The sequence below is a fragment of the Bos javanicus genome, chromosome 6 (assembly GCF_032452875.1).
Source record: "Bos javanicus breed banteng chromosome 6, ARS-OSU_banteng_1.0, whole genome shotgun sequence".
Classification (NCBI taxonomy): Eukaryota; Metazoa; Chordata; class Mammalia; order Artiodactyla; family Bovidae; genus Bos; species Bos javanicus.
The window spans coordinates 97654125-97676187 of NC_083873.1; the positions used below are offsets into that span (position 1 = coordinate 97654125).

Here is a 22063-nt window from a genome sequence, read left to right on the forward strand (position 1 = left end):
AGAGTAGGTCCTGGTAACCACAACTAGAGAAAGCCCACTGGCAGTAACGAAGACCCAGTGCAGCAAAAAATAAATAAATGAATGAACAATGAGTAGGTTTACATGGTGCTTACTGCACAGAGTCAGAATTGGAACCCAGGGGCCTTGATTCTGTAGTGCTTTTGACCACCACTCTCCATTGTCTCATGGCCTTGCACTTACATACGTGAGGGAACCAAACACGTCATCAAACCCTAGTAACTCCCACTAAGGGGGATGCACAGTGATAATTCCTATTCTAATGTATATCCCATCTCATTCCCTGGTGGCTGAGTGGTTAAGAATCCGCCTTCCAACACAGGGGATGTGAGTTCGACTCCTGGTCAGAGAACTAAGATCCCACATACCACGGAGCAACTAAGCCCGAGCGCAGCAACTACTGAGGCTGTGTCTTCTAGAGCCTTTGAGCCACAAGGGAAGATCCTGTATCCCGAAACTAAGACCTGACGGGAAGTGAAGTGAATTGAAAGTCACTCAGTCATGTCCAACTCTTTGCAACCCCATGGACTATACAGTCCATGGAATTCTCCAGGCCAGAATACTGTCTTGGATAGCTGTTCCCTTCTCCAGGGGATCTTCTGAAACCAGAGATCGAACCCAGGTCTGCCAAATTGCAGATGGATTTTTTACCAGCTGAGCCACCAGGGAAGCCCAAGGCCTGACCAAATAAATAAATAAATAAATAAATATTTTAAATGCTGATACAAACCTGTTAAATCAATTTTCTGACTCAGAACATGTGGCTTGAAAAATACTATGGTAAGTGCTGTATGAAAAATTTTTTTGAAAAACCTCAACAATAAAAAAGTTAAATAAGTATATGCATCTCATCTTAGAAACTTAACATGAGGTAGTGCATTGAAAATCTCCGAAAAGGGGGTGGATTATATGGAACAGTTCCTAAATTCACTCGAGCATCTCTACCCTCTCGTGGAATGGACACTAATTTGGGAAATCTTATCCTATAGTGTTAAGATTGGGGGTTAATTTACTTTATATTTTGTGCATTCTTAGTCACACAGTCTCTTCTGACTCTGTGACCCCCTGGACTGTAGCCTGCCAGGCTCTTCTGCCCATGGGATTTTCCAGGCAAGAATACTGGAGTGGGTTGCCATGCTCTCCTCCAGGAGATCTTCCCAATCCAGGAATCAAACCCGCGTCTCCTGCATGGCAGATGGATTCGCCATCTCTATGCATGAACATTTGTGTCACATTTTAAAATAACTGATTGAAGGAGAGTCCCTTCCAGAGCAGGGGAGCACCCAGGACCCCGAGCTCTGGCCTGGGGAGAGGTATTCCAGGTACCTAGGCTGGGTGAGGCAGCGACTTTCTGCCTCTCTAAATCCCCCTCCCCTTGGACTTCCCTGACAGTGCAGTGGATGGGAGTTCATCTGACACTGCAGGAGATGGGGGTTCGAGGATTCCATGTGCTTAAAAGCAATTAGGCCCGTGGGCCACAACTACCGAGCATCAGTACAGCAGCTACTGAAGCCCACGTGCCTAGAGTTCATGCTCCCCAACAAGAGAAGCCCACACACCACAAGAGTAGCCCCCTACTCGCCACAACTAGAGAAAAGTCAGCGCAAAGCATTGAAGACACAGCGCAGCCAAAAATAAAGCAATAAATAAAATTATTTAACCCTCACCTTGAAACACTGAAAAGTATAGAAACTAACTTTAAGAATGAATGATTCCATAATGGGTAAACAAGCAAATAATAAAACAAATTTAAGAACTCAGACACATGGGGCCAAGCACCTAAACAAATCTGAGTGCTGCTTATTTTTGTGGCCAGCAGACATATGGAAATTAAAAAAGAAAAACTACTTTTAGAATAGAGTTGAACTTCAGCATGACACACCTTCTTCAGGGTAACTCTGAGTATTTTTTCATAACAACAGGATTAGAGTCAAATCTTAAGTCCTGGTTCTATTAAGGTTGATCTCTACTTTCTTCTAATTAAGGGTAATTGCCATTAAGTACTATCTCTGCGGGAAATAGGAGTGGGGCAGAATTTAAAGCTGCAGGGTCCAGTACGGTAGCCACAAGCCCCGTGTGCCTATTTAAATTAATTTAAATGAAATAAACTTTAACATTCAGTTCTTCAATTATACTAGACACATTTCAAGGATTCAACAGCGACATGGGGCTCTTGGCTACCATGTTGGGCAGACTATAGAACATTTCCATCATTGTGGGAAGTTTTATTGGACAGCACTGATCTAGAGAAAGGCCATTCGCAGATGTTAAAAAGAAAATTATTCATTTCTCCCTTCATAAAGAGTTCCGAGTGCTACCTAATGGAGCTGGCATGACTTAAAATACTGTGAGGTTGACTGTGAAGGCTACTGCCAAAGATTTCATTATTATTTCAAAGTATCATTCCAATTGGCCAAATATCTCTTTGCATTAAGATTTTCCATTTCCACAAGTTATCTTTCAAAATTCATACATGCCAGGAAATGATATTTGGTGATAATAATAACTTGTTAAAGTTCTACTAATTTATGAGCTAGTGCTAAGAGCAAATTATGAAGGAAAAAAATAAAACCATAAAGATACATGGCACCATTAGCTCTCAGAATAAAAGTTTATAGTTAAAACAAGTAGGGATGCCCTTAGGATAAAGAAAGTATTTATTACACACATGGGTGTGTTTCTAGCCTTTTCATGAATTTAGACTCAGATTCTGTAACATTTGGTTTTTGCATCACATGTTGAGAATTTAGCTCATATATCATTTGAGCTTCACAGCACCTAATCAGCACTCTAGTGTGGACTCTGAATGTTGTAGATTCTTCTCCTGAAGGGGAAAACAGAGGTCATGCATTATCTTGTCAGTGTCTGTCTTGCTTAGTCAGTTACTGAACTGATCCCAAGCGGCCAGATTATGCTGAAACCAAATGGCTAGGATTGCAGGGGCCAGCTAGCTTTTCGTCCTTCGTGTCTCCAGGCTGCCCTGCTAATCTGGCTACTGTACTGCACAGGTAGGCCTAGGTCACAGGAAAACAAAGCAGAAAGACACACAGGAGTGTCAAGTCGAGTGCCATCACTCTTGATGATCACAAGCAGGTAAAATGAGTACAAGAAAACCCTGCAAGGTCATCATAAGCATGACCGTGGTAGTTCTAGAACAAAGCCTAAACATAAGGCATTACTATGTTCATGCAAAAAAAAAAAAAAAAAAGACTACAGAGTAACCTATCTCCCCCACAAAGCAACTGGTGAAAGGCATTTGATGAGAAATACATGAGTTAAACAACTGCTATAAAGACACTTTAAAGTCAATTAAATAATCCAAACAAATTGCCTTCAGCACAATGGCAGTTTATAATAAACATGCGTTTCCCAAATACTTTAATATGTTTATTCAATGTCATAACATCTACCAACTGTCATTATTGTTAGCAAAACTTCTTTATCATTTTATTTACCATGTCTAGTTTATGAACTTGCAACCTGGGGAGCTTGCAAAATATTTATTAAATACTGTATAAATAAAAACCACCATTAAAATTCTTATGCTTATGCCTCGAAGATTAAACTCACATTTCTAGCTCATTAAGAGATGGTAGCTATAGTTAATCTTTGAAACATGGTGTTTCTGGGACACACAGAAGAGAAAGTTTGGGATTTAATGCATGAGAACTGAAATTGTAAAATTCTTTGACCTGCAAATATCATATTTTTTTATGATTAAAAAACTAATAATTTTTCCTTGAAAACTTTAAGTAGGTCAACTTATTAACTGTTGCCATGGAGTTTATACATTCACATTTGCCTATCCTTTTGATGAACTGCAGCCCAGGATGGAGTTACAGCCCTGCATTATTAAAAAATCTGCCTTTGATTCAAGCACAGAAACGGAGAAGCAGAAAGTAATATTACCGTTTAGGCTGTGTTATTGTAACTGATCCAACAACTTAAAAAAAAAAAAAAAGAACAAATTAGTATATTGGGTTGCCTAACAGGACCTCTCCTGGTCTCCCACAGGAAGTGGGAACCGGTTCACTCAAGGAGAAGGGTTTCCATCCCAACTGGGCTGTGTTCTCACATTTGCAGTCACAATCCTGGCTCGACCGGGAAAGACAGTCTGGTTGGAAAAAAAACCTGACCAAAAAAAAAAAATCGGGGAAGTGTCGGGAATATAATTAAGTGCTGTGGAGGTAGGGGTGGACGGAGGAGAGGGATGAGTAGAGAAAGGTAATATGGATTTCGAATGGGAAAATAACCCTCTGGTTCTCCGTTGGATTCGTTTAAGGAGGAGAGAATCGTTCCACAACGGCTCTCTCCATAATCCACAGCTAATCACTCTTTTATTGCAGCGAATGATCAGACAGCCTCGGTCTTCACCCACTCACCGGCGTCTCGCCGGAGAAACCGAAAATCCCATTTCTTTCTCAGGGCGCACCCGGGGAAGGGCGGCGAGGCTGTTGGTTTTCGAGTGGAGGGCTGCGCACAGGGCAAGGCAACTTAGAGCCCCTGCCCGGCTCCCCGCGCCAGCCCGCCGCGGCGAACGGGAAAGTGAAGAACGGCGCGCGGCGCGGAGACCCGGGAGGCCGAACTTGGGGTCGCTTCCCACCCGCGTGCCCCCGACCACCACCGAAGGCCTGGGCACCCGATGGGGCGGCGGGCGGGGACACCTGTCAAAGGAACCGGACCCGAGCCGCAGCCGGCGGGCGGCGCCGGGGCCCGGCGGACGGCACTGCGGCGGCGGCGGCGGGACCGGGAGCTCCGGCGGCCACCGCGCCTCGCTCGGGGTGTGCGCCCGCGGGGTGTCGGGGGGCGGCCTCGCGCCCAAGGCGCTCCGGGGAGGGGGCTTAGCCGAGCAGGGCCCCGCGGCCGGGAGGACTCCGCCGCCCGAGCCCCTCTGCGGCGCCCGCCGCTCCCGGGGTCTCCGCCTCGGGGCTGGGCGCGGAGCCGAGCACGATGACCCCGGGCTGCCCGGCGGCCCCGCGCGGAGGAGGGGGCGCCGCGCCTACCTGCTCCCGGTGCGGCGGGGCCGCGGTCGCCTGGCGGGGCCGTGACCTGCGGCGGCGGCAGCAGCAGTCGCGGCGAGGAGGGCGCTTCCTTCAGGAAGGGGTGGGATCTGCCCGCCCGCCCGCCGCGCCGCACCGCGGCCCGCCCCCGACTTATTCTGGGGTCCCGGCTGCCAGGCCACGGGGAGAGACTCACCTCACCCCCCGCTCTCCCCACCCCGAGGTCTCAGACCCCCACCACCCCCAGGGGCCCCGCGTAGTTACCCGGGGCTGGAGCCGAGCGGCGCCGGTGGGACCGCTTCTTTCGCCTTTGTGGACGCGATTGCCTGGCGCTCGCCGCTCACCCAACAAAAGGAAGGACGGAATCTGGGATCCTCCGCCTCGCGGTTATTTATTTCTGACCTGTTGTAACCTTCTGGCCGGCTCCCTTCGGTCCACACACCTAGGGCTTTTGCACAGAGCAGCTAAAATTCATTTTCGTGCCCATCGGCTGAATGCAGTTCGCCGCCGCTCGGCGCTCTCCCGCGGTTTTCTTTCATCGGGAAGAACAAACACAGGGCCAACTTCTGACCCTGGCGATGAGCCGCACTCCAAGGGCGCCCTCCCAGCGACAGCTTGCTGTCTTCCTCCCAGAGTCTCGTCTCTTTGAAAACTGTCTTCATCGGTATTTGAATAGCTGTCCCCACCCGGGATCGCAGCCTATCAGGGTACCATATCGGTGACCTCTGGCAGCGGCGTGATCAACTATTTTTATCACACGCTCACGGGTTAACTTCTCCTCCAAAGGCATCGTTCCGGTGCTCCCACAAGAGAACCCCCTTTATTAACCTGCCATAGGCTGACCTCCGTTCTTTTGCGGGGGGAGGGGGTCTCCCCAGGCGCTCCCTACCACACCTGCCTCTTCGCTGCTGCCTCTCAAAGCACATAGTTTAAATCCTCCAATTCAACCTTCCAGAACTGTTCCTTCCCCCATGATATACTATTCCCCCACAATACACCACTATCCGTGTATTGATTTGTTTTTGCTGGTTTCTCCTGGCTACTAAACTGTGAGCTTCTTGAGGCCAGGAACCTGGCCTCTTCTCTTTCCCTTCCCTTAAAGTTAAAACAGCCAAACCAAAAACTTGAAATCCTCTGCTGCATTTTGTAAGGCTGAGGCTGCCCATTTTTCTGAGGAGAGTGATTGTAGCTTTCATCAGCTCCTCAGTGATCTCTCTCCAGAGTTCAGAATTGCTTGAGGCCAGTTCCTGAATGAACCTCAGCTCTGAAGGGAGGACCTTCCCCAAATTTCATCTCTCCTAATGCCAATCATTTCTCTCTGGGATAACTGAAGGAACCCTCTAGCTACACTTGATTCCAGTCCCTTCTTTGAAAACTTCTGAATCCATCCAGTTAGTGGTCCCTTTCAACATTGTCTGCACATTTGAATCACCATTGGGAACTGTAAAAAACAGAAACACCTTGATCTGCCTCAGACTCCCCTAAGTCTGAACCTGGGGTGGGGAATGTTGAGCAGAGAAGAGCAAATTCAGCAAGGCTATGTTTTTTTAAAAAGAGCCAAAGGCGATTCTGACATGCCCAAGACCAAGTTATTGCCTTTCTTTGAAGGGTTCCCTATTTGTAAAATGTCCTGACTTTTCTTTGTCTTTATGGAAGGATTGAGAACCCTTGCACTACGTTAAAGTTATTTGAACATTTTCATTTTCACTTAAAGCCAGGCCCACTTGTGCTTAAGAAACAAACTTGAATTTGTGGCATCAGGCTCAGCACCATTTGTCAGCAGCACTAAATCATGGCCAGTTTCACCTCTAAAACGTCCATCCAAATGTTAACTCAAAGAGTGGAATAAATTACCTTCCAGACTGGGATATTGACAGCTGAAATATTATGTTAAGATGCTGGCTATGAAGGAGAGTTGGTTGTTATAAGCAGATTCCATTAATGTCACGAGAGTTCTAGTGAAGCTTCAAGAGAACCGAAGACAAACAAAGTAGAAGTTTATCCACGCTTTGATCTTTCTTTTATTGGTCTTGGCATCTCACCTGTGAAAAATTCATCCACAATGTACTCAATATAATCTAGATATATTAAATCATCTATGGGTATACAAGTAAAAATCTATCCTGGATCTGGTCCTCTTTTTTTAAAATGTATTTAAAGATCCATCCTTGGGACTTCCCTGGTGATCCAGCGGTTAAGAATCTGCCTTCCAATGCAGAGGATGGGAGTTTGATCCCTGGTTGGGGAACCAAGATCCCACGTTGCCTCATGGCAATTAAGCCCATGCTCCACACAAGAGAAGCCCACATGCCACAGCAAAGACCCAGTGCAGCTAGGAAAAAAAAAATCCAGCCTGTATCCCCCTTTTTTTTAAGTTTCTTTAGTTGTTAATTAATTAATTTTATTTTTATTTATGTATTTTTGATTGTACTGGATCTTTGTTGCTACGAGCGTGCTTTTTCTAGTTGCAGTGAGTGGGAGCTACTCTGTTGCCTCACACAGGCTTCTCATTGTGGTGGCTTCTATTGCAGAATGCAGGCTCTAGGCTCATGGACTTCAGTAGTTGCAGTCTGAGGGCTCAGTAGTTACGGCACACAGGCTTTAGGTGCCCGCAGCATGTGGAATCTTCCCAGACCAGGGATCGAACCCGTGCCCCCTGCGTTGGTAGGCAGATTCATATCCACTGTACCACCAGGGTAGTCCCATCCTGTATTCTAACACAATCTGTTGACAACAGAGCAAACAGGGCTTAAGACCCAGGAATTAGAGGCCAGCTTAAACTTGGTGAGTAAGATGGTGATTGGTACTCAGGGACAGGATCGTATCCCAGGGCCACCGCATGGCACCGTGATTCTGACCCCAGGGTGCTCTACCAGTCCACTGACCTGACTCACAGCACAGGCATGCTGCATCTGAGTAGGGGTGGTGGCTTTCCATACAAGAGAACTTGTTATCTAACTGAAACCACTACAGAACATTTAGGGGGAAAAAAATTCTATATTCTCATTTCCTTTCTCTCACCAGCCAATTTATTGTTGTTTAAGATTCAGATCATTTTTCTTTATTCAGTTGGCAAAACAGACTTAAGAAGCACAACTCATAAATAACACTCCCAGGATTCTGGGAATCCTGCTGCTGGTTCAATTGCCGTGAATCTCGTTATAATAATAATCTCTGTATAACAAAATCATTGCCAAGCCTTATCCGGCTGCTGATCAGTCAGGTCATCTTTGTTGAAAAACAACCATACAAAGTTCATTGAAATGGTATTTGATCTTTACCAACATCTACTTTGGCCACCTGATAGGAAGACTCGACTCATTGGAAAAGACCCTGTTGCTGGGAAAGATTGAGGGCAAGAGGAGAACGGAGCGACAGAGGATGAGATGGTTGGATGGCATCATTGACTCAATGGATATGAGTTTGGACAAACTCCAGGAGCTAGTGAAGGACAGGGAAGCTGCAGTCCATGGGTCACAAAGAGTCGGACACAACAGAAACAGCTTATTAAAGAAAATTTCATGGGGTAATTGGAAAGCCAATGAGAAAACATTGGGTGACAGAATGTTAAATGCGACCTATTATTTCCACTTGGACAGTGGCCCCAAATAATAGATGCCAACCACTCTCATATTCCAGACAAGGTGCAGAACCACCAAGTAGGGCTTAGAAGCAGTGTTCCCTTAACCTCTCACTCACCTTGAAGGTATGCAAGGGTTGAGGTGGCAGCTGCTGAAGAAGGGTTTCTGTGGAAGGAGTTGTTAAGTGTCCCAAGTGGCCCTCCTGTGCAGCTGCTAGCGGGAAGGCGAAGAGGGCTCTTCTCTCGCCTTGAGTCTGATGAGAGGAACTGAGAGCTTGAGGTGTGATGCCTGCAATTTGGGGAATGCCATGGACCATTGTCTGGCTCATGCCTGAGAAATCTAAAGGGCCAGCGTTAGCAAAAGTGGCCTGAACACAGGGTAGGGACTCTGGTAAGGGAAGTAATTTACACCCACGGAAGACAAGTCTAAGATAGTGAGACAGACAGTGTGGGCTTGACTTTGATCAAGAGGACTGCTTGGAAGGGCAAAGAGACCTCAGCAGAAAGAAGCCAGAGGTTTGCCTCCGGAAGTCCACAACCCAGGCAAAAGAATCTCAGGCAACCAGTCAGAAGCAAAATGAACTTGCCCGTGCCAAGGAAATGAGTGGTGAGAGGCTGCCCAGTAGGGTGGTGGTGGTGAAGGTGGTTCTCACAAACGCAGGAAAGCATGGATGAGAGACAGTGTCACCTCCGCGGCCAGAGGAAGTTCTGCCCACCTGGAGCCAGCTTTCTGCCTCCTTAGCTCTCTCTCTTCCCCACTTTCCTCCTGGAGGAGGCAGACAGCCTCCCTCAGGTGCAGGAAGGGGAGAAACCAGGCTTGAGATAGAGCCTACCATTACTCCCCTTGGCCACAAAAGGGTGGGGTTTTTATCATTACTCTATACCAGACATATTAATTACTGATATAAGACTATTTTTTAAAACAACATATGCAATCTGTTTTAGCAGCTAATGACTTTTTAAAAAATAAATGTATTCATTTGGCTGTATTGGATCTTAGTTGTAGCACACAGGATCCTTGTTGAACTCTAGTTGTGCCACATGGATTCCAGAACTTAGTTCCCCGACCAGGGATAGAACCTGCATTCCCTGCACTGGAAGGCAAATTCTTAACCACTGGACCACCAGGGAAGTCCTGGTATAAGCCTATTTTTGAGTATAAGTAATGAGAGCCCTTTTGTTTTGTGTGTTTTTTAAATTGAAGTATGGTTGGTTTCCCTGATAGCTCAGTTGGTAAAGAATCCACCTGCAGTGCAGGAGACCCCGGTTTGATTCCTGGGTCAGGAAGGTCTGCTGGAGAAGGGAACGGCTACCCACTCCAGTATTCAGGTCTGGAGAATTCCATGGACTGTATAGTCCGTGGGGGTCACAAAGAGTTGGACACGACTGAGCAACTTTCACTCTCACTCATAGTTGATTTACAATGTTTCAGGTGTACAGCAAAATAATTCAGTTATACATATTTATGAATATTTTCCAGATTCTTTTCCATTGTAGGTTGTTATAAATTAATGAATATGGTTCCCTGTGCTATACAGTAATCCTTGTTGGTTATCTATGTTATATCTAGCAGTGTGTATATGTCAATCCCAAACTCCTAGTTTATCCCTCTCCTCCCCCTTTACCTTTGATGACCATGAGATTGTTCTCTATGTTTGTGAGTCTCTTTGTGTTTTATAAGTAAGTCTTTTAATATCATTTTTAAAGGTTCTACATATGAGTGATATCATGTGATTATTTGTCTTTTTCAGAGGCTTTTTTTTCCCTTAAATTTATTTTTTAATTGAGAGTGACCCCAAAGTCACCAGACCTACACATTAATTTATACAAGGGGCAGGAAAACAACCAGCCCCACAGAGCAGATTTGAGCAGGCATGATAGACGGGCATTGAGCTGTTTTCTGATTATACCATGAGTCCTGCTGGGTCAATATATCAGCTATATATTCAAATATAATGTGTTCCCTATTATGCCTTAAAACCTCTGGGAATGTCTCAAGTGGCCATCTTATCTGAATTACAAATAACTGATATGTGTCAAGAAATTCCCTTCATGTGTAATAAATTATAGTTAAGCTTTCCAACAAGAAAGAATTAAGGATACTGGATTAAAAGATCTGAATGGATCTAAATGTTGGTTTAACCTTTGCTGTGATTTCCTCTTTGAGAGACCTGGGGTTCGATAAAAGGTCTCTTTTAGTCAGGAAAGTCTAGGTTTTGAAAAGGCTATGGCCACATACAGCATGCCCTAGATCAGGGACCAAGTAACTCTTCGGGAAATTTTCTTAGTGTTCCTGTGGTTAAGAAAACCCCCCTCTCCCCCAGTGCAGGGGACACAAGGTCAATCCCTGGTTGGGGAACTGAAATCCCACATGCTGTGGGGGAACTAAAATTTGGGCACCACAACTAGAGAGAAGCCTGTACACTGCAACTAAGACCCAATGCAGCAAAATAAATATTTTTTTTAAATAATTCTTTGGGTTCTGTTGCACCAGTCCAGCAGCCCTCAGGCCAGCATATCTTGTGCTAGAGGACTGCAATGCTTTGGAGTAGGGAGGGAGAAACATTTCTGAAATGCAGACCAGTAAAGGGAGATCAACGTGTGGCTGAGGCTGCCATGATTACCTTGGTGATGGTTTCCATACCATGTGCTTGGCAGCTGTGATCTGGGAATTCCCGAGCACTTTCCTGTATTCTCTTGAGTGCGAGGTATTATCATCTTGCTCTCCTCCTCCAGTGGGAAAACAGAGTTGCAAAAAGGTCTGTGTCTGGTGTTCAGAGGAAGAACCTCAAATAAACACCAGATTTTGCGTTCTGAAATTCACCCATTTCCCCCATTTGAACTATGAGACTGTCCTTCACTATGAGAAAATCGGCCAAAAGACTGTGAACAATTTTTATTTCAATTCATCCTCTCTCTTTAGACCTTTTGCCAACACACATTGTGTTTGTGAAAGGCACCCATTATTTATTTGATTAAAAAAAAGAACCAAAAAACCCTCCCTCAGTCACAGAGCTAAAGATTAATCATATGACGGTATGATATTCTTTTTGTCACGAGTGACTGTTTTTAATCACTTGTATTCAGTCTTTTAAATTTCCAACTAGGAGATGTTGCTTCAGCCCCCGTGTTCTGTTGTCTGCCTCGGCCGCTGCCCCAGCCTCTACCCTGAGACCTCGCTTTGACCAGTAACTAAAGAGTTAACACGGATGGAGGGGAGGGCCTCCATGTGGTGTCTGGACAGTTGGGGTCCACCCTGCCCTCATCGTTAAGTATTTAAAATTTCACCCTTGGGATGGAGGCTCAACTTCTCTCCACCAAAAAACATCTTTTTATTTTCTATGATTCTTCTCCTCGTCTTTTTCTCTTAAAAAGGAAATTCCTCACTTTATTTCCAAGCCTAGCTCTACCACTGGTTATTCTTTATTCTACTTCCAAGACTTTCTTAAGGGTATCTAACCTCTCCCTCTCAAATGGCTCGTTCTCTTCATCTATCAATGTGGACATATTTTACATTAAATATGCACAGTTTTTTAAATGTTTATTTTCTGTTAATTGAAACATGGAACAACAGACTGGTTCCAAATAGGAAAAGGAGTATGTGAAGGCTGTGTATTGTCACCCTGCTTATTTAACTTCTATTCAGAGTACGTCATGAGAAACGCGGGGCTGGAAGAAGCACAAGCTGGAATCAAGATTGCCGGGAGAAATATCAATAATCTCAAATATGCAGATGACACCACCCTTATGGCAGAAAGTGAAGAGGAACTAAAAAGTCTCTTGATGAAAGTGAAAGAGGAGAATGAAAAAGTTGGCTTAAAGCTCAACATTCAGGAAACTAAGATCATGGCATGTCCCACCACTTCATGGGAAATAGATGGCGAAACAGCGGAAACAGTGTCAGACTTTTTTTGGCGGGGGGCTCCAAAACAGTGCAGATGGTGACTGCAGCCATGAAATTAAGACACTCCTTGGAAGGAAAGTTATGACCAACCTAGATAGCATATTCAAAAGCAGAGACATTACTTTGCCAACAAAGGTCCGTCTAGTTAAGGCTATGGTTTTTCCAGTAGTCATGTATGGATGTGAGAGTTGGACTGTGAAGAAAGCTGAGCGCTGAAGAATTGATGGTTTTGAACTGTGGTGTTGGAGAAGACTCTTGAGAGTCCCTTGGACTGCAAGGAGATCCAACCAGTCCATTCTGAAGGAGATCAGCCCTGGGATTTCTTTGGAAGGAATGATGCTAAAGCTGAAACTCCAGTACTTTGGCCACCTCATGCGAAGAGTTGACTCATTGGAAAAGACTCTGATGCTGGGAGGGATTGGAGGCAGGAGGAGAAGGGGACGACAGAGGATGAGATGGCTGAATGGCATCACTGACTCGATAGATGTGCATTTGAGTGAACTCCGGGAGTTGGTGATGGACAGGGAGGCCTGGCGTGCTGTGATTCATGGGGTCGCAAAGAGTCGGACACGACTGAGCAACTGAACTGCACTGAACTGAAGAATAGTTGCTTTGCAATACTGTGTTGGTTTCTGCCATACATCAACATGAATCAGCTATAGATACACATATGTCCCCTCCCTCTTGGACCTCCCTCTACAATTTTCGTTTTTAAAAAAGATCCAAAAATAAGTAATAATAAAGCTGAAAAAAATGTAAAAACCACGCAGTGTTCCTATTAATATTCATAAATAACCCATATGAGAAAAGAAACCAAAAAAGAATAGCATGTATGGGCCTCCCGGGTGGGTTCACTGATAAAGAATCCGCTTGCAATGGAGGGACATGGCTTCAATCCCTGGATCTGGAAGATCCCCTGGAGGAGGAATGGGCAACCCACTCCAGTATTCTTCCAGAGACAATCATATGGACAGAGGAGTCTCGGGGGGCCTATAGTTCATAGGGTTGCAAAGAGTCAGACACAACTGAAGCGACTGAGCAGGCAAGCACATACGTACAACTGAACCACCTTGCCGCACACCCAAAGTCAATACAGCATTGTAAATCAACCACATTCCAATCTAAAATAGAAATTAAATTAAAATTTAAATATGTAAAAATTATTCTCAGCTTGCACCCAGCCACTATTTTAATAGCAATTGCATTGAACCTATAGATCAGTTGAGGGGATATTGCCATCGTAGCAATACTTCTTAATTAATCATCTATTTTATACACAGTATCAATTGTGTATATATGTCAATCCCAATCTCCCAAGTCATCCATCCCCCTTTCCCTGTTGGTGTCCATATGTTTGATCTCTGTCTGTATCTCTGTTTCTGCTTGGCAAATAAGATCTATATTATTTTTCTAGATCCCACATATACGTAGTAATATACAATATTTGCTTTTCTCTTTCTGACTTACTTGATTCTGTATAATAGTCTCTAGGTCTATCCATGTCACTACAAACTGGGTCATTTGTAGAGAGGTGGAGAGGGGACTTTCTTGTGGAACTAAACCCTTAACATGTGAGATCTAACACTACCTCCAGGTATATCTATCAGTTCAGTTCAGTTCAGTCACTCAGTCACGTCCGACTTTTTGCAACCCCATGAATCGCAGCACACCAGGCCTCCCTGTCCATCACCAACTCTCGGAGTTTACCCAAACTCATGTCCTTTGAGTCGGTGATGCCATCCAACCATCTCATCCTCCACCATCCCCTTCTCCTCCTGCCTTCAATCTTTCCCAACATCAGGGTCTTTTCAAATGAGTCAGCTCTTCACATCAGGTCGCCAAAATATTGGAGTTTCAGCCTCAACATCAGTCCTTCCAATGAACACCCAGGACTGATCTCCTTTAGCATGGACTGATTGGATCTCCTTGCAGTCCAAGGGACTCTCAAGAGTCTTCTCCAACACCACAGTTCAAAAGCATCAATTCTTCAGCGCTCAGCTTTCTTTATAGTCCAACTCTCACATCCATACATGACTATTGGAAAAACCATAGCCTTGACTAGATGGACCTTTTTTGACAAAGTAATGTCTCTGCTTTTTAATATGTTGTCTAGGTTGGTCATAACTTTCCTTCCAAGGAGTAAGAATAGAGTTAATAAGACTGGTGTCAGAGGACTATTTAATGTGTGGAAAACCCACATGTCTGGTATCATAAGTGAAATAGTGCTGAAGAGTATTGAGATTACAGGGGACATACCAAGGGGGGAAAGGGTGTGGATGAATTGGGAGATTGGGACTGACATATATACATGCTTGATACTATGTATAAAATAGATGATTAATTAAGAACCTACTGTATAGCAGAGGGAATTTTACTCAATACTCTGTGGTGACCTAACTGGGAAGGAAATCCGAAATGAGAGGGGTTATATGTATACATATAACTGATTCACTCTACTATAAGCAGAAACTAACACATTGTAAAGAAACTAATACAAATTTATTAAAAAAAAAAGAAAGTCCTCCCTCCCCACTTCAGATGCCCACTTCAAGTCCAGGTTATTATCAGTGCTTCTGACCAATAAACTATAGATTGGAGATTCCAGTGACCCACACCTCAGGTTCAGTTAATTTGCTAGAGCTGCTCATTGAACTCAGGAGAAGAGTTTACGTACTAGATTATTGGTTATTATGAAAAAGTGAAAGTGTTAGTTGTGTCCGATTCTTTGTAACCCCATGGACTCGCAGGCTCCTCTGTCCATAGGATTCTCCAGGCAAAAATACTGCAGTGGGTAGCCATTCGTTTCTCCAAGAGATCTTCCCAACCCAGGGAATGAACCCAGGTCTTCCACATTGCAGGGATATTCTTCACCATCTGAGCCAGCAATTGTTGTCCAGTCCCTCAGTCATGTCCAACTCTTTGCAACCCCATAGACTGCAGCTAGCCAGGCCTCCCTGTTCTTCAATATGTTTCAGAGTTTGCTCAAGCTCATGTCCATTGAATTGATGATGCCATCCAACTATCTCATCCTCTGTCATCCCTTTCTCGTCCCGCCCTCAATCTTTCCCAGAATCAGGATCTTTTCCAATGATTCAGCTCTCCGAATCAAGTAGCCAAAGTATTGGAGCTTGAGCTTCAGCATCAGTCCTTCCAATGAATATTCAGGGTTGATTTCCTTTAGGATTGACTGGTTTGATCTCCTTGCTGTCCAACGGACTCTCAAAAGTCTTCTCTAGCACTGCAGTTCAAAAGCATCAATTTTTTTGTGCTCAGCCTTTTTTATGGTTCAACTCTCACATCATACATGACTACTGGAAAAACCATAGCTTTGACTAGATGGACCTTGGTTGGCAAAGTGGTGTCTCTACTTAATACGCTGTCTGGGTTTATCATAACTTTTCTTCCAAGGAACAAGCATCTTTTAATTTCATGGCTGCCGTCACTGTCTGCAGTGATTTTGGAGCCCAAGAAAATAAAGTCTGTCACTGTTTCCATTGTTTCCCCATCTATTTGCCATGAAGTGATGGGACCAAGTGCCGTGATCTTCGTTTTTTTGATTGTTGAGTTTTAAGCCAGATTTTTCACTCTCCTCTTGCACTTCCATCAAGAGGCTCTTTAGTTCCTCTTCACTTTCTGCCATTAGGGTGGTATCATCTACATAGAGTGAGTGAGTGAAGTCGCTCAGTCGTGTCTGACTCTTTGCGACCCCGTGGACTGTAGCCCACCAGGCTTCTCCGTCCGTGGGATTCTCCAGGCAAGAATACTGGAGTGGGTTACCATTTCCTTCTCCATCATCTACATAGCTGAGGTTATTGATATTTCTCCTGGAAATCTTGATTCCAACTTGTGCTTTATCCAGCCTGGCATTTCATATGATGTACTCTGCATATAAGTTAAATAAGCACGATAACAATATGCAGCCTTGACGTAATCCTTTCCCAATTTTGAACCAGTCTATGAGCCACCAGGGACAGATATAATTAAGGAACAGCCGTAGGGAAGAGACAAACAGAGTAAGATGTATGGGAAGGAAAATGGAGCTTCTGAACACGGTTCTTTAAGCTTCATTACATAGACGTGATTGATTATATCACTGGCCATTGGTGGCTGATTGAATTTTCTTCTTCCAATTTTTTTCTAATGCTTTTACTGTTTTGTTTCTTACTGTTAGCTTTCTGATACACTTGGAATTTCTTACTTATGTTGCAATGTCCAGGGATCTAACTTGATCTCTTTCTAGTTCAATTGATAATTATGTCAATACTTTTCATTAAATAAGCTGCCATCAAATTGCAGCATTTGTCATGGGACTAATTTTAAAACCAATTTGGATTTATTTCTGCATTCTTTGTGCCAGCATCATTCTATTTTTGATCACTTTAATAAAGTAAAGCAAATTCTCCTTTGCTGTCTTCTTTTGCATAAATTCTGTCCTCGTAATTAGACATTTATTTTGTCATATTGTAGTGAACATTGTTGGTTACCTTCTCAGCTTTCCATACATCACTGTCCTACTGGGACGCAGCCATGAAGTTCGGATGGATTGATCCACTCTTGATCATGAGGGAGGCCTCAGTTGTTCTAGGGCATAAGTTTAATCATGTTTCTCTGGCTCTGGATCATGAATTCGTTCATGGAAAAACGAGAACTGTATTTGTGTAATCAGAGTGAAACTTTGGACTTTTCACTAAATTCTGGGAGAAATAGCAACTAGCCTTAGTAGCAGCAGTCTTGCAACCATAAAGATAAACTAGTCTGAGAATGATGCCAGCACATGGAGGAGGACAAGGCCAAAATAATCATAAAGAAATAAAACTGGGGTCTAATGAAAGTATGCCTGTAGTCTGCCCTACCTCTGGAATTTTCAGCCGTATAAACCACTGAATTCCCTTTTTTTTATGTTCATGAGAATCAGCTTTTCTGTTACTCTCAATGGAAAGCCCCCTAACTAATACACATATGGGCTTTACAAGAATTTTCTTCTTAAAAACTGAAATGAAAATGATCTTTTATTGTCCCCAAACCCTTCAATCTTCCCCATGGATACAAGACTAGATTCCATCTGTTTAGCATGGGCTTTCAGCCTCACTGCAATCTGATTCTATCCCACTTCCCAGGCTTCTTTCCCATTATTGTTGTCCCTCCCCCAAACCCCCACCACCTAAATCTAGAATTTATCACCCAATCCCCATCACTCTATTGGCACTCTTGTTGGCTCAGCCTCCTACTGTATCCACATTTTGACATACAGTCTCCAAATATGTATTGAGCGTCTAGTCCTGTGGGGATGGCCTGTGTGAGGTGCTGGAGACACAGGCCTGAGTGAGACATGAAAGCTGCCTTGTGGGGGGGGGGGTCAGACTCACATGCAGATGGTTTTCACACAATGCGCTGAAGGCTCTTGTAGATACCTTCAGTAGACCTCATGTATGGTAGTGATGAATAAGTATTTGCTAAACAAAATGGGATGTAAGGCATTGTTAACTAACACAAACATGGATTCTAGATCCCTAAAATTAGATGTATGTATGTCAAGATAAAATTCTGCAAAGAAAAGCCAAGTAAACATAGGAAATGAATAGGACCCTTTAACAAAGTATGGTCATTTACAACTCTTTTCTTGTGATGTCTTTGTCTGGTTTTGATATTAGGATAATCTGGCCTCAAGAAAGGCAAGTTGAATATGACAGAAACCAGTACAATATTGTAAAGCAATCATCTTCCAATTAAAAATAAATAAATTTTTTTAAAATTAAAAAAAAGAACCATTGACATAAAATATTTTCCCAGGAGATAGTTCTCATCATCTGATATGATCACACACCCTTAAACACATTTAATAGCACATTTCAATAACACCAAACTTTGAATCTTGTGACACCATGGTGAACTCTCAGCGCTAAAGTAGTTGTGTAATATAATAAAAGAATCAAATTTAAAAAAAAAAAAAAGGAGAGTTGAGCAGTTTTTTTTTGACAGCTTTATACTATCCCATAATTTGCCATCACAACTTCCCCCTCTTCCTTTAGGGACTGTGGAAGGCCCCAGATTGTTGAAGATTGAAGTAAGATGAGTAGAACCAATTGATACACAGGAAAAAGTATGCCTCAGACACATGCATTCAGAGTAGAGTGTGGGCCATTGGAAGGGGGGGGCCTCTGCTTTGTTCACCTTACTAACCTCAGGCACCCGATACACCTCAGTGCTTCAGCACAGCTCCTGATATATAAAGCAGGCACCCAGGTATTGCTCTCCAAATTGCAAAAACACTTTTATCTTCCCCCTCAAAAACCTGGGCCTGTCTCTTGCTAACAAAGCCCTATTTTATCTCCAGGCTATTTGTTTCCTTCTCCAATATTTTTTTTAAAATTTTATTTTAATTATTTATTTAGCCGCACAGGGTCTTACTGCAGCATGCAGGATCTTTGATCTCCATTGCAAAATGTGGGATCTTTAGTTGCAGCAGGTGGGAGCTAGTTTCCTGACCAGGGATCAAACTTGGACCCCCTGCATTGGGAGCACGGTCTTAGCCATTGGACCACCAATGAAGTCCCACCAAGGGAAGTCTTCCCACCAGGGAAGTCCCCTCCAACATCTTTTCTTGCCCTTTTCTCCTTGAAGGCTGCCTCTACATTCATTTGAACCACAATGACCAGTGGAAGAAGCTGTACAGGTCCAGACTGCACAGAATCTGACTCATCCTGGATTCCAGACTCACCAGGGCCCATCTCCTAGGATGAAGTTACTACCAAAACTTCGACTGTACCTTTCTGGAGAACAGGTTCCTGAGAACCAGACCATGCTGTCTCAGGCCACAGCTACCACAATGTGAATCTGTCAGGTTTTTATATGCAGCTCAGCTCTGCAAATACACACCTAATTATCTCCTTCACCTTTTGCTCCATTATATGTACTAACTGATCCTGGTGGCTTAGACAGTAAAGAATCCACCTGCAATGCAGGAGACCCCAGTTGGAACCTGGGTTGAGAAGTTCCCCTGGAGAAGGGATAGGCTACCCAGCCCTGGAAAAGGGATAGGCTACCCACTCCAGTATTCTTGGGCTTCCCCTGGTGGCTCAGATGGTAAAGAATCTGCCTGCAGTGCGGGAGACCTGGGTTCAATCCCTGGATTGGGAAGATCCCCTGGAGAAGGGAACAGCTACCCACACCAGTATTCTTGCCTGGAGAATCCCCATGGACAGAGGAGCCTGGCGGCTACAGTACATGCAGTCACAGAGTCAGACAGGACTGAGCAACTAAGCATGGCACATGTGCTAACTGAAAGTTAGGTATCCAACCCAGTCCTCTGGCAGTCTTGGCTGCTGGCTTCCTCAGGTCCTGTTTCCACAGCACCAGTCTTCCAGGTTCCCCTCAGAGAATTCAGAGCCTTGGAGAGGCAGACTGGCCCGATCATTGCCCCAGGAGTGCTGGCTGGACCTCTCCTTGGCTGCCCGTTGTTGTCAACAGTTTCTGTCACTATAGATACAGTACTTGGAAGTAACAGAACTGTCCTTGTTCTAATATCTTCTACAAATTCTTCCCCTTGGCTCTCCTGCTACTTTTAAGTCAATGAGACTAAGTTTAAGTTCAGTTCTCCATGAGTACAACTTAGCAAAAGGCCATTTTGCATTATGAACAGGTATGGGAGTTCTCATCCCCGGTGACTCAGACAGTAAAGGGTCTGCCTGCACTGCAGGAGACCTGAGTTTGATCCCTGGGTTGCCATGATCCCCTGGAGGAGGGCATGGCAACCCACTCCAGTATTCTTGCCTGGAGAATTCCACGGACAGAGGAGTCTGGCGGGCTGCAGTCCATGGGGTTGCAAAGAGTCAGACACAACTGAGTGACTAACACTTTCACTTTCAGGCTCCCAGTGCCTGGTGAGACTCCTGACTGGAGTCAAGCCAGTTTGATTAAACTCCACCCAACAGCCTCTTAGTTAGACTAAGTTAGTCTAAGATGGTTCTCCGGCCATCAGCTATTTGTGTCAACTTGAGTCAGCCAAATTCTCTGGGCTTCAGCTGTAAAATTAAAGTCTTATAGACTATGACTGTATTTATTTTTATTAGTTTCATTTAAAACATTTTTGTTTTTGTTGTGCAGTCGCTAAGCTGTGTCCAACTCTTTGTGACCCCATGAACTGCAGCACACCAGGTTTCCCTGTCCGTCACTATCTCCTGGAGTTTGCTCAAATTCAATTCTATCGAGTCGGTGATGCCATCCAATCACCTCATCCTCTGTCGTCCCCTTCTCTTCCTGCCCTCAGTCTTTCCCAGCATCAGGGTCTTTTCCAATGAGTTGGCATTTCATATCAGGTGGCCAAAATATTGGAGCTTCAGCTTCAGCATCAGTTCTTCCAGTGAATATTTAGGGTTGATTCCTTTAGGATTGACTGGTTTGATCTCCTTGCTGTCCAATAAAACATTTTTATTGAAGTATAGCTGATTTTCTATATTGTGTTAATTTCTGCTGTACAGCAAAGTGACTCAGAGATATAGATATATATATATATATTCTTTTCCATATTCTTTTCCATTATGCCTTTTCACAGGATATTGAATATCGTTCCCTGTGCTATACGGTAGGACTTTGTTTTTCTATCCATCCCATATATAATCGTTTGTATCTGTTAATCCCAGACTCCAAGTTCTTCCCTCCCACCTCCCATCCTTTCAGCAACCACAAGTCTGCTCTCTATTATTTAGATTGAAAGTGAGGTTGCTCAGTCGTGTCCGACTCTTGTGACTCCATGGACTGTAGCCTACCAGGCTTCTCAGTCCATGGGATTTTCCAGGCTGGAAAAATTCCAGTACTGGAGTGGGTAGCCATTTCCTTCTCCAGGGGATCTTTCTGACCCAGGGATCGAACCCAGGTCTCCCGCATTGTAGGCAGACATTTTACCCTCTGAGCTACCAGGAAATCATTATTTAGATTAGTGTCACCCATTTGGTATGGAGCAGAGGTAAGTCACTGTGGGATCCCTTGTCCTTTGCCATTAATAGATTTACACACATGAAACTTGATTAGAAATAACATTAAGAGCAACTTGGGTGATTAATTAAAGCTTCTAATACTAAAAGGGGAGGGAGCATCATGGTTGCCAGATGACTATCAGACATCCTTTTTGGCAGAGGGGTAGGACTGGCTTGGGGCTTTTTTTAGCTGCAGTTGGAGGAGCCATTCTGTGGCTTTCTTCCTTATCTTTGAATCCTGTGGAGCTCCACCCAAACCATCCTCTTGGGAGTGTAGAGACACTCCTACTTCCTCCCTAATCCCAAAGTTTTCAGACTAGAGCAATGGAACTAATTTCTTGTTCTATAAGAGCAGGCCCGGGATTTCCCTGGTCCAGTGGTTAAGAATCCACCTTCCAATGCAGGGGACTCAGGTTCGATCCCCAGTCCAGGAACTAAAATCCCATGTGCTATTGGGCTACTGAGCTCACATGCCTCAACTAGAGGACCCCTGGGCCATAACTACAGAGCTCATGTGCTCTGGAGCCCGGGCACCACAATGAAAGATCCTGTGTGCTGCAAGTAAGAGCCGTCACAGCCAAAAATAAAT

The 22063-nt window shown here is 44.3% G+C and overlaps 1 protein-coding gene and 1 long non-coding RNA gene across 4 annotated transcripts in view; both read right to left on the bottom strand.

The window, feature by feature from the left end:
* The window catches only part of TMEM150C (transmembrane protein 150C), a 112113-nt gene extending 106440 nt beyond the window's left edge, over nt 1-5673 (bottom strand). For 2 of the 3 annotated variants that reach the window (XM_061420604.1, XM_061420605.1), the window contains exon 1: nt 5022-5095. The gene's annotated coding sequence lies outside the window, so the exon portion shown is untranslated. Of the gene's footprint in view, nt 1-5021; nt 5096-5282 lie in introns of those variants that run through there. The other variant, XM_061420603.1, reaches the window with a different exon arrangement.
* Nucleotides 1-22063, bottom strand: part of LOC133249781 (uncharacterized) — a 419931-nt gene that overhangs the window by 383382 nt on the left and 14486 nt on the right. The window lies entirely within an intron of this gene.